Raw genomic sequence first — 12,875 nt, forward strand, 5'->3', positions numbered from 1 at the left:
AATCATTAAAAGGCAAGTGAAATAAAGCAGACCAATTACATGAAGGGTAAAAGGTATAATACGAAGGAACGCAGTAAAGATAAATGGTCAAGGGCTGTTGTGTTTTCTATTCCTGCAACATAAAGTGATCGATAAGAATCTCATATTCAGGCGTATCGGCGACTAAGACAGCAGGTCGACCCTCTTTTGCTCAACGGCTCCGTCATGGGACGAAGAAACGCTCTTTTTCTCGAAAAAAGAATATATTTTACTTGCAGGACAGTTGTAAAATTTCCGGGAAAGTACATTAGCCTGGAACATTATAACATATATTTAAGAAAAAATAATGTTCGGAAGTAATGAAAAGCGTAATTTTTAGGTCATATGACCAAGCCTTTCATCATTACAATAAGAAAAGTAAAATGAACCAATGAAAAGTTTTATTAACAAGTCACATGACTTGTTATGCTTACGTTACGCGCTGCGCGCCCCGGATGACTTCCGGATGCGCTAACGCGGCGCGTCATATGACGCATTACGCGACAACGCAGGTACAGAATATAGTCAAAATGTCTCCACCAACCAGCGGTCGGAACACAACCCCTTTCAGCAGGCTAAATAGTTCTGTTAAATGACAACAGAAGGGACAGGCAACAAGAACCATCAGTCAAAGAGGGGAGGGCTAGTTCTTCTCTACCGGGTTACATTGGGGCGCTACCGGAACTGATCGAATTGGTAGTCTACAGTGTTTCTGGATGTTTCAGACTGAAGCTGGGGTTAGCATGAGAGCAGCACCATTTCGTAGCTCCGTCGTGGTCATTCCGCAACCAATCATGGCAGCCGTTCTTTATCGTTATTTTGGGCGGGGTGGGTGGCGGAGCAGAGCTGTTTTGCAGCCATCATTGTGTGGAGTTCAGTTCATCTCACTAGTTTTGTATTTGTCATGAGGGGTTGTTCCTAATGTTTCTATTTTAGCGAGGTCAAAAAGAGATCCCATTAGTGGCCTACTGATTTTGCTCGATTCCTTTTCTTTTTTTTTACACGATTTTTCGTTATCTGCAAAGACTAAACAGAGTATTGCGACTCTGTGTTTGTTTGTAAATAGAGAATGAACCAAAGAGAACTAATTCTAAAACAGTAAATACTTGGATAACAATGAATCAAATGGAGAGAGAAGCAGGCACGACGGATTACAATGGGGGCAAAGACCTGCGTTAACTACCTTTCACTATCTGCAAAGAGAGAGTACTCCTAATAGAAATGAGGGGGGGGGCACCATTCAAAGCAGATCAGTGTGCATAAACACGAAAATGTTTTCACTTACCACGTACTTGACATTCGACAGCTTATGATATTTGCTATTAAAAAACCATTGAAATTCACTGAAAAAACCATAGGTTATAGACCATATATAGTTAGGAATTAGCATTTACAAAACCTTGAAAATTCACTGAAAAAACCATAGGTTATAGACCATATATAGTTAGGAATTAGCATTTAAAAAACCTTATTTTACTCACACAAAACCATTGAAATTCCATATATAGTTAGTTGCACTAACTATATATCGCGCACCTGCAATCCACTGCTGATGATGTCACATATTACATCATTCATGACATGGTCAGTGACATCACTGATGACATCACTGATGACATCTCAAATGACATCACTGATGACATCACTGATGACAACATCCAGTGACTGTATGTTTCTGTAAAGTTAAAATGTGTCTTACATATTGAAGAATGAGTGGAAGTATAAGTGTCTGGACAAAGGATTTAGTAGGTGTATGACTGAATGCATGAGTGAGTGATTAAATGTGTCTCACTGAGTGCATGGGTTAGTGACTAAAGTGTCTTAATTTGTGCATCATTATGTCTGTTGTTCTGTAAACTGCTGCATGTTTTGATCAGTAGCTATATGATTAACTATATGGGTTATTGATTGATTGCCCAAGTATTTGCATGGGAGACTGAGTGTGTGTGTGGCTGGATGGGAGGTGTGTGACTCTGTACAGATCAATGTGTACTTGTATCAATGATTGTATAAGAGAGTAAGTATGTGTTAGTATATGGTTGAAAACGTAAGGTGCTCTATGTTTAACTGTATAGAGTAGAAAATGGAAGTGTGATTGATTCTTTACAGGACTGACTAGGTGTGTGAGTAACTCCATGGATGAGTGGCAGAGTGTGAGTGTCTGTATAGGTGTATGAGTGCATATGATTGTGTTGTAAACATGAGTGATTGTATGTATGAATGATTGTATGGGTGAATGAGTGAATGTGTGTGTAGACGTAGGAATCAGTGAGTACGTATGTAGTAACTAGTATTGGTGTGTCAATGGTTTCAAAAATTATACTCTGTTTTTAACACTGGGTGAAACAGAGGTTATATTAAAATGTGAGGAGATGCATTGTATTGTCACATGAATGATATCATCAGTGATGTGATCATTGATGTCAAGTGAGATGTCATCAGTGATGTCATTTGAGATGTCATCAGTGATGTCATCAGTGATGTCACTGACCATGTCATGAATGATGTAATATGTGACATCATCAGCAGTGGATTGCAGGTGCGCGATATATAGTTAGTGCAACTAACTATATATGGAATTTCAATGGTTTTGTGTGAGTAAAATAAGGTTTTTTAAATGCTAATTCCTAACTATATATGGTCTATAACCTATGGTTTTTTCAGTGAATTTTCAAGGTTTTGTAAATGCTAATTCCTAACTATATATGGTCTATAACCTATGGTTTTTTCAGTGAATATATATATATATATATATAGTAACATAATATAATACAAAAATATCCAATATTATTACCTTAGGATAGCGGAAGTGTAACAATTACTATTCCCACTCCAGAGAGTGCAACAGTAGGGAAAGCGTTGGATAGCGTAGGGGTACAAATTACTATTCCCACTCCAGAGAGTGCAAAAGTAGAGAGAGCGTTGGATAGCGTAGAGGTAAAAATTACTATTCCCACTCCAGAGAGTGGAACAGTAGGGAAAGCGTTGGATAGCGTAGGGGTAAAAATTACTATTCCCACTCCAGAGAGTGGAACAGTAGGGAAAACGTTGGATAGCGTAGGGGTAAAAATTACTGAAAAAAATCCTTTACAACGCAACTTTTACAATGCACTACCATTACGACACAACTTTTACAATGCAAGTCATTACAACGAATTGCGCTGGAGCGCGCTCTAGGATAGGGAATAGTTTAATTACTATCCAACACCTTAAACTATTCACTATCCAGCGCCCCCCAACGCAAATCGTTGTAACGACTTGCGTTGTAAAAGTTGTGTCATAATGTCATGCGTTGTAAAAGCATGCGTTGTAACGACATACATCCAAAATTACTATTCCCACTCCAGAGAGTGCAACAGTAGGAAAAGCGTTGGATAGCGTAGGGGAAAAAATTACTATTCCCACTCCATGAAGTGCAACAGTAGGGAAAGCGTTGGATAGCGTAGGGGTCAAAATTACTATTCCCACTCCAGAGAGTGCAACAGTAGGGAAAGGGTTGGATAGCGTAGGGGAAAAAATTACTATTCCCACTCCAGAGAGTGCAACAGTAGGGAAAGCGTTGGATAGCGTAGGGTTAAACATTACTATTCCCACTCTAGAGAGTGCAACAGTAGGGAAAGTGGTGGATAGCGTAGGGGTAAAAATTACTATTCCCACTCCAGAGAGTGCAACAGTAGGTAAAGCGTTGGATAGCGTAGGGGTAAAAATTACTATTCCCACTCCAGAGAGTGCAACAGTAGAGAAAGTGTTGGATAGCGTAGGGGTAAAAATTACTATTCCCACTCCAGAGAGTGCAACAGTAGAGAAAGCGTTGGATAGCGTAGGGGTAAAAATTACTACTCCCACTCCAGAGAGTGCAACAGTAGAGAAAGCGTTGGATAGCGTAGGGGTAAAAATTACTATTTCCACTCCATAAAGTGCAACAGTAGGGAAAGCGTTGGATAGCGTAGGGGTAAACATTACTATTCCCACTCTAGAGAGTGCAACAGTAGAGAAAGCGTTGGATAGCGTAGGGGTTAAAATTACTATTCCCACTGCAGAGAGTGCAACAGTAGAGAAAGTGTTGGATAGCGTAGGAGTAAAAATTACTATTCCCACTCCAGAGAGTGCAACAGTAGAGAAAGCGTTGGATAGCGTAGGAGTAAAAATTACTACTCCCACTTGCATGCAGTGTACCACAGAAGTATGTCTGTAGTCTGGATCCAGATCAGTATTCCAGATAAATGTGAATTTCCATATGACCTATGCGGTCCCCATAGTATTTTTTAATTGTTATCTACCCTGTGACATCTTTCATGAAAACTTACAAGAAGCTGATCTGCACTTTCTTTGTCTTCAAGGCAACTCCTGACCACCTCCTAGTGTTGTCTGTCAAATGAAAATCCCCTCACAGACCCTTTCTTGCTGGTTAACGCCTCTTAAATGACATTTTGGACATCATAGAATGACTAGGATCAGGCTGCCCCCATGTAAGACACCACATCACACTAACGAGAGCTGATATACTTAGATCATACTAAGGATATACTAACCATGAGTCAATAACCTCATTATAGTTCCTCCCATGTGCTTCACCTTCACCTATGTATCCATGTAACTGCACCTATACTTTCCTCATCCCAGATCCATGCACTGCTCGGCATGTCCATGGATTCCCATCCACCCGTGTATTCTCAGTTACTTCTCTATTAACACTTTTACTGATCCTGCTATCCAGACAGATATTGACACCATTTGCACATCCATCCATGCTTCTCCATGCATCTAATATAGAACCTTCCAATGCATATCTCTGATTATTATCATCCATGTATTGATCCATAAACCTTTAGTTGTGCAGATCCAGCTATCTAACCACACGCATCAGGCTTCCTACCTTCTCACAATTATAAGCAGTCCTACTCACCCAGCCATCTATTCATTCCATGGACACCCACACAGCCATCCATCCATCCATTCATTAATTCATTGAGTATTTCAAAATGCTAGAACCATTTCAGAGGGGGGACATGGAAAGCAGGGGATAGAGGGTGTCAGCTGTGGGGCTAAGGGTCCTTTTCTTCTGATGTCCTGGGGTGCATCTGCTGTGGCTCTACAAAACTGGGCCAAGTCCAATCCCTCAGGTGCTTGACTCACAGTGGCAGCAGTGACAAGGAGTCACAACTGCTCTGGTGGTTCAGTTCCCTCACACTTCAGCAGGGTTAGGAGGCTCTCTCTCAGCAGTATGTTGGTTACAAGGCGCTTCTGTCAGAGGATCAGCTCTTTCCAGCAACATGAGACCCCAGATGGCTGTCACGCAGACCCTGTATCTGGTGGCACAGCAGTTCCGGCTGCTCTGCAGTGCAGCCCCTTCCTTGGTCAAAGAGAGCTTGAAGCTGGGATCAAAAGTGGCTCAGTGTCCCTTGCACATTCAAAGCAGACAGGGGATGTGGTTTCTCTATGGTTTGAGAGCAGGTTTGGGCTGATTTTCTTTCCATGTGTCAACTGTAGGCTGTTCTCCAGACAGAGCCTTTTTGTAGATTGATGTTCCTGACAGCAGGGTGGTTTGCACCCTGGAGTGCCCACAAAAGAGGCACAAAGAGGTCTGAGCTTTTGGCACCTTGCTATCAACTTCCAGAATGAATACAGTGATCAGAAATGAGAACAAAGGCTGGGCTTGCCAGAAGGATCCCTGAAAGCATCCTGTCCCTGAGCACATTCATGCACCACGCATCCACATAATGACCTCAATGCAAGGTTAAACACCACATCAGACTAATAAACACACATGCACTGATAATATCATCAGTTTACAGCAGCCATTAGATGAGTCGCACGGTCCATCGACCTTTGCTGTGCATGGCTTGACCTTTGCTGCTGCATGGCTTTGACCTTTGCTGCTGCCTGGCTTTGACCTTTGCTGCTGCATGGCTTTGACCTTTGCTGCTGCATGGCTTTGACCTTTGCTGCTGCATGGCTTTGACCTCTGCTGCTGCATGGCTTTGACCTTTGCTGCTGCCTGGCTTTGACCTTTGCTGCTGCATGGCTTTGACCTTTGCTGCTGCATGGCTTTGACCTTTGCTGCTGCATGGCTTTGACCTTTGCTGCTGCATGGCTTTGACCTCTGCTGCTGCATGGCTTTGACCTTTGCTGCTGCCTGGCTTTGACCTTTGCTGCTGCATGGCTTTGACCCTTGCTGCTGCATGGCTCTGACCTCTGCTGCTGCATGGCTTTGACCTTTGCTGCTGCCTGGCTTTGACCTTTGCTGCTGCCTGGCTTTGACCTTTGCTGCTGCCTGGCTCTGACCTCTGCTGCTGCATGGCTTTGACCTTTGCTGCTGCCTGGCTTTGACCTTTGCTGCTGCCTGGCTTTGACCTTTGCTGCTGCATGGCTTTGACCTTCTGCTGCTGCATGGCTTTGACCTTTGCTGCTGCATGGCTTTGACCTTTGCTGCTGCATGGCTTTGACCTTCGCTGCTGCCTGGCTTTGACCTTTGCTGCTGCATGGCTTTGACCTTTGCTGCTGCATGGCTTTGACCTTCTGCTGCTGCATGGCTTTGGCCTTTGCTGCTGCATGGTTTTGACCTTCTGCTGCTGCATGGCTTTGACCTTTGCTGCTGCATGGCTTTGACCTTTGCTGCTGCATGGCTTTGACCTTTGCTGCTGCATGGCTTTGACCTTTGCTGCTGCATGGCTCTGACCTTTGCTGTGCATGGCTTTGACCTTTGCTGCTGCATGGATTTGACCTTTGCTGCTGCATGGCTTTGACCTCTGCTGCAGCATGGCTTTGACCTTTGCTGCTGCATGGCTTTGACCTTTGCTGCTGCATGGCTCTGACCCTTGCTGCTGCATGGCTTTGACCTTTGCTGCTGCCTGGCTTTGACCTTTGCTGCTGCATGGCTTTGACCTTTGAGCTGCATGGCTTTGACCTTTGCTGCTGCATGGCTTTGACCTTTGCTGCTGCATGGCTTTGACCTTTGCTGCTGCATGGCTCTGACCTTTGCTGCTGCATGGCTCTGACCTTTGCTGCTGCATGGCTTTGACCTTTGCTGCTGCATGGCTTTGACCTTTGCTGTGCATGGCTTTGACCTTTGCTGCTGCATGGCTTTGACCTTTGCTGCTGCATGGCTTTGACCTTTGCTGTGCATGGCTTTAACCTTTGCTGCTGCATGGCTTTGACCTTTGCTGTGCATGGCTTTGACCTTTGCTGCTGCATGGCTTTGACCTTTGCTGCTGCATGGCTTTGACCTTTGCTGTGCATGGCTTTAACCTTTGCTGCTGCATGGCTTTGACCTTTGCTGTGCATGGCTTGGACCTTTGCTGCTGCCTGGCTTTGACCTTTGCTGCTGCATGGCTTTGACCTTTGCTGCTGCATGGCTCTGCTGCTGCATGGCTTTGACCTTTGCTGCTGCATGGCTTTGACCTTTGCTGCTGCATGGCTCTGACCCTTGCTGCTGCATGGCTTTGACCTTTGCTGCTGCCTGGCTTTGACCTTTGCTGCTGCATGGCTTTGACCTTTGAGCTGCATGGCTTTGACCTTTGCTGCTGCATGGCTTTGACCTTTGCTGCTGCATGGCTTTGACCTTTGCTGCTGCATGGCTCTGACCTTTGCTGCTGCATGGCTCTGACCTTTGCTGCTGCATGGCTTTGACCTTTGCTGCTGCATGGCTTTGACCTTTGCTGTGCATGGCTTTGACCTTTGCTGCTGCATGGCTTTGACCTTTGCTGCTGCATGGCTTTGACCTTTGCTGTGCATGGCTTTAACCTTTGCTGCTGCATGGCTTTGACCTTTGCTGTGCATGGCTTGGACCTTTGCTGCTGCCTGGCTTTGACCTTTGCTGCTGCATGGCTTTGACCTTTGCTGCTGCATGGCTCTGACCTTTGCTGCTGCATGGCTCTGACCTTTGCTGCTGCATGGCTTTGACCTTTGCTGCTGCATGGCTTTGACCTTTGCTGTGCATGGCTTTAACCTTTGCTGCTGCATGGCTTTGACCTTTGCTGTGCATGGCTTGGACCTTTGCTGCTGCCTGGCTTTGACCTTTGCTGCTGCATGGCTTTGACCTTTGCTGCTGCATGGCTCTGCTGCTGCATGGCTTTGACCTTTGCTGCTGCATGGCTTTGACCTTTGCTGCTGCATGGCTCTGACCTTTGCTGCTGCATGGCTTTGACCTTTGCTGCTGCATGGCTTTGACCTTTGCTGCTGCATGGCTCTGACCTTTGCTGCTGCATGGCTTTGACCTTTGCTGCTGCATGGCTTTCTATAGCAAGGAGGGTCATTCACACAACTGTTCCTGATGCATTCTGGCCGATCAGCCTGGGCGGAATCTAGCCCCCAGCTATACATTTGGATCTGATTCTGCCTTTAGGTTTCCTTTTCAGGAAGTGCATTGTGTTCTAGGTGGAACCGCTAACTGTAGGAAGGACAGGGTGTGAACTAGCAGCTGCTGATCCCAGACTGACCAGCTTCTGAACTCCTTTGCATTTTGACATGTGACTGATTTCCTTAGCAGTGGCGCTGACAAATGCACGTTTGCATCAGGCCACTAGCCTCGAGCCACATTCATATGTATGATTCTGCAATTGACTACACATTATAGGGTTGACTCCTGTGAGGGAAAGCACATTTTATTCTCTGCTTCCACATTCCCTGCATGTCACAGTTTTTTTAAAGCAGCGCCTTTAAAGAGAGGGCGAATGCTTTTGAAAAATCCAAGCAGTGGCAAAGTCAACAGGTCTGCGTTGGCCACCAGGCTTTCGGCAATTCTTTTTTTGCGTTGACATGATTTTTTCAAAACAGTATTGTTCGGGAAGGTGCTGGGGCCCAATTAAATCTAAAAAAAAAAACATTGGCTAAAAGCAAAATAGTTTTCTATTCTCAAGAAATTACACATTACCATGGTATGTCTGACAATGAAGAAAACTGCCTAGTGTGGATGTGTTCCTTGTGAAAGGACAGCATGGTGAAACTCATAGTATAGCCAGTCAGTGGCTGAAGGGGGCTAAGATTGCCCCTCGATACACATGGAGAAGAAAATTGTGAATGACACAATATAAACCCTATAAGTAACTATGTTATAAATACTTTTAGTAAAATCAAAAAAAGGACAAAGGGCAGAAAAAGAAAGAATGAGGGATGAGAAAAAAAGAAGGACGTAGGACTAAAAAGGAAGAAAGGGAATATGGAAGGAAGGGAACAAGGAAAGAAAGGAGGTAGGTAAAAAGGAGAGGAAGGAATGCAAAAGGGATGAAAGAAAGAAAGAAAGAAAAGAAAAAAGGAAGAAAGAAAGAAAGAAAGAAAGAAAGAAAGAAAGAAAGAAAGAAAGAAAGAAAGAAAGAAAGAAAGAAAGAAAGAAAGAAAGAAAGAAATGAAAGGACTAAGGTTGAAAAAAATAAAAAGTATAACAGGAGCCAAAAAGAAGGAAAGTAAGGAGGAAAGAAGGAAAAAAGAAAGAAAGAAGGCAAACAAGGGAAGAAGGCAAGAAATCAAAATGCATCATTTTAAATCTCATATTTGATGATTGTGAAAGCCTAGGATTGTGTGGAAGGGAGCGTGTTATGTTATGTTATGTGCACTTTTAAAGCTCCCGTCCCACCCGGGAGGGTATCTTGATGTTGATGAGGAGGTTTACTTCCACCCCGTCAGCGTCCTATGTGAAGAATCAAGTTATCCGTTTCTGCTTGAATTTTAAGACTGAGCTGGTGGCCCTAATGTGAAGGAGGAGTATGTTCCAGGCAACAGGAGAGAGGTGCGGGAAGGCGTGGCCACCAGCGTTGGCTCCTTGGATGGAGGGGGCGTGGCCACCAGCATTGGCTCCTTGGATGGAGGGGGCGTGGCCACCAGCGTTGGCTCCTTGGAGGAAGGGAGCGTGGCCACCAGCGTTGGCTCCTTGGATGGAGGGGGCGTGGCCACCAGCGTTGGCTCCTTGGATGGAGGGGGCGTGGCCACCAGCGTTGGCTCCTTGGATGGAGGGGGCGTGGCCACCAGCGTTGGCTCCTTGAATGGAGGGGGCGTGGCCACCAGCGTTGGCTCCTTGGATGGAGGGAGCGTGGCCACCAGCGTTGGCTCCTTGGATGGAGGGCGCGTGGCCACCAGCGTTGGCTCCTTGGATGGAGGGGGCGTGGCCACCAGCTTTGGCTCCTTGGATGGATGGGGCGTGGCCACCAGCGTTGGCTCCTTGGATGGAGGGGGCGTGGCCACCAGCGTTGGCTCCTTGGATGGAGGGGACGTGGCCACCAGCGTTGGCTCCTTGGATGGAGGGGGTGTGGCCACCAACGTTGGCTCCTTGGATGGAGGGGGCGTGGCCACCAGCGTTGGCTCCTTGGATGGAGGGGGCGTGGCCACCAGCGTTGGCTCCTTGGATGGAGGGGGCGTGGCCACCGGTGTTGGCTCCTTGGATGGAGGGGGCGTGGCCACCAGCGTTGGCTCCTTGGATGGAGGGGGCGTGGCCACCGGTGTTGGCTCCTTGGATGGAGGGGGCGTGGCCACCGGCGTTGGCTCCTTGGCTGGAGGGGGTGTGGCCACCGGCGTTGGCTCCTTGGATGGAGGGGACGTGGCCACCGGCGTTGGCTCCTTGGATGGAGGGGGCGTGGCCACCGGCGTTGGGTCCTTGGATGGAGGGGACGTGGCCACCGGCGTTGGGTCCTTGGATGGAGGGGACGTGGCCACCGGCGTTGGCTCCTTGGATGGAGGGGGCGTGGCCACCGGCGTTGGCTCCTTGGATGGAGGGGGCGTGGCCACCAGCGTTGGCTCCTTGGATGGAGGGGGCGTGGCCACCAGCTTTGGCTCCTTGGATGGAGGGGGCGTGGCCACCAGCGTTGGCTCCTTGGATGGAGGGGGCGTGGCCACCAGCGTTGGCTCCTTGGATGGAGGGGGCGTGGCCACCAGCGTTGGCTCCTTGGATGGAGGGGGCGTGGCCACCAGCGTTGGCTCCTTGGATGGAGGGGGCGTGGCCACCCGCGTTGGCTCCTTGGATGGAGGGGGCGTGGCCACCAGCGTTGGCTCCTTGGATGGAGGGGGCGTGGCCACCAGCGTTGGCTCCTTGGATGGAGGGCGCGTGGGCAGTGGAGAGCTGAGTGCTGGAGGGTTGCTGAGAAGAGGTGTGAGGTGGGATGTGGAACGTGATGCTCATTCCATTCACCCAGAGATGCTGTTGATTACCATCTGGGTGCACAATCTTTCCTAATTTACCATTCAGGCTTAGTTCTCAATAATGCTTTATTGGTTTTGCTGTATTTTTGCGACTCTGTGATAATTCTAACTATGTACTCTGTATTGCATTATCTTCAAGACAACTAATTATTCTATACTATCTTTTTCTACATTCTTTAACATTTCCCATGGCGTAAAACTTTGTTAATCAGTGACCTAATTTATTCACCGATTTACTGATGTTACTTAGTTGTCCCCCATTGTGAGAATAGTGGAGTCTTTACGTCTAGATCAAAGTTGTTTGAGTGAATGAATGAATGAAATGAAAATGGATTTGTAGAGCGCATGGCTGCCCGAGAGCATCCCAGCGCTGTAGAACAAGGAATACCAGGGACAGTACCAGCGTCTAGGAGTCCTGGGGGAATAGAAAAGTTTTAAGGAGCTTTCGGAACTTCGGATAGCTCGGCTCCATCCGGATCCTGGGTGGGAGAGCATTCCACAGGGTCGCTGCGTTCACTGAAAAACGGCGTACCCCAGTTCGTCCCCCAACGGCGTCCCCCAGTTCGAGTCCGCCTTACTCTCTGCACACAATTTGAGGTAATTTGAATTAATTTGGGGTGATCTGAAATATTGGTGTTTTGTGAAATTATTAGGCTCTGCTCCCACATAGCCACAGTGTGGGTTAAAGGCACCACCCACGCACACACATACACACGCACACACATACACACGCACACACATATACAGGTACACACACAGGTTCAATCAACAATTGTGATGACTGGATTGATGGATTCATTGATTGCTGATTGTGTGTGTGTGTGTAGCGTTGGATGTCTGGATACAATGATAAATAGATGAGTCCAAGTGTGTGTATGGATACATGTGTGGATGTTTATATGATGGCTTGTATAGAGGACTGCACAGATCTAGGATGAAGAATATATGGGTTGGTTCTGGATGGTTGGGTGGAATTATAGTTAGTTTATTCATGTGCAGAGGTCACAGTGGCTAAAGCTATCGATCAGGCAACAACGTTTGTCCCAGTTCTGGTGAAATGTATCAGCTGTACAGAGTGTAACATGGAAAACGTTTTGAGTTGGCGGGATTTTAATAGATCACCTATAAGAAATGTTAGTTGTATATAAATGTGTTGTAAATAAAAAATGAAAAATACCATATAGCACTACTAATTAATTGACCCCTGACTAATCTTATGACTTCCTGCAGCTTTAATCAAACTTATGAACTGAAGATCAACATCTATTTAGGTGAGCAAACGAATATCACAACAAGTGATTCCAATACCACCAGTTCAAATGTGTGTGGGTGGTCCATGCCCCCAGTTTACTGAAGATAACATCTCAATCTAGTCATTTCAGTCTAAGCCTCAGGCACACACATAACATCCTTTGGAAAATCTAAGATTTTCCACTAAATTCAGGTTTGTTGTTTACATTTCCTCACTTACCTGGGAGATCCTCTGTAGACAGACCATCTTCCTTGTGCTCCCTAGCCAATTGTCTACAAAAAATGTAGGCAATTTATTGCAAAGAAAGGCAAGATATTAGTACATGTTGTCTTAATGAAATAACAGCAAATAAAAAGCTAACAGCAGTAATGACAGTACGTTGGACTGTGTTCAGATGAAAAATCATGTATGCACAGCTGAAGATTGCTACAATGCAAGCCAAGCAGTTAGACAGTACTGTCAATTGATACGCGTGAAG

This window comes from Lissotriton helveticus, chromosome 7 (genome assembly GCF_964261635.1).
Source record: "Lissotriton helveticus chromosome 7, aLisHel1.1, whole genome shotgun sequence".
Taxonomy (NCBI): domain Eukaryota; kingdom Metazoa; phylum Chordata; class Amphibia; order Caudata; family Salamandridae; genus Lissotriton; species Lissotriton helveticus.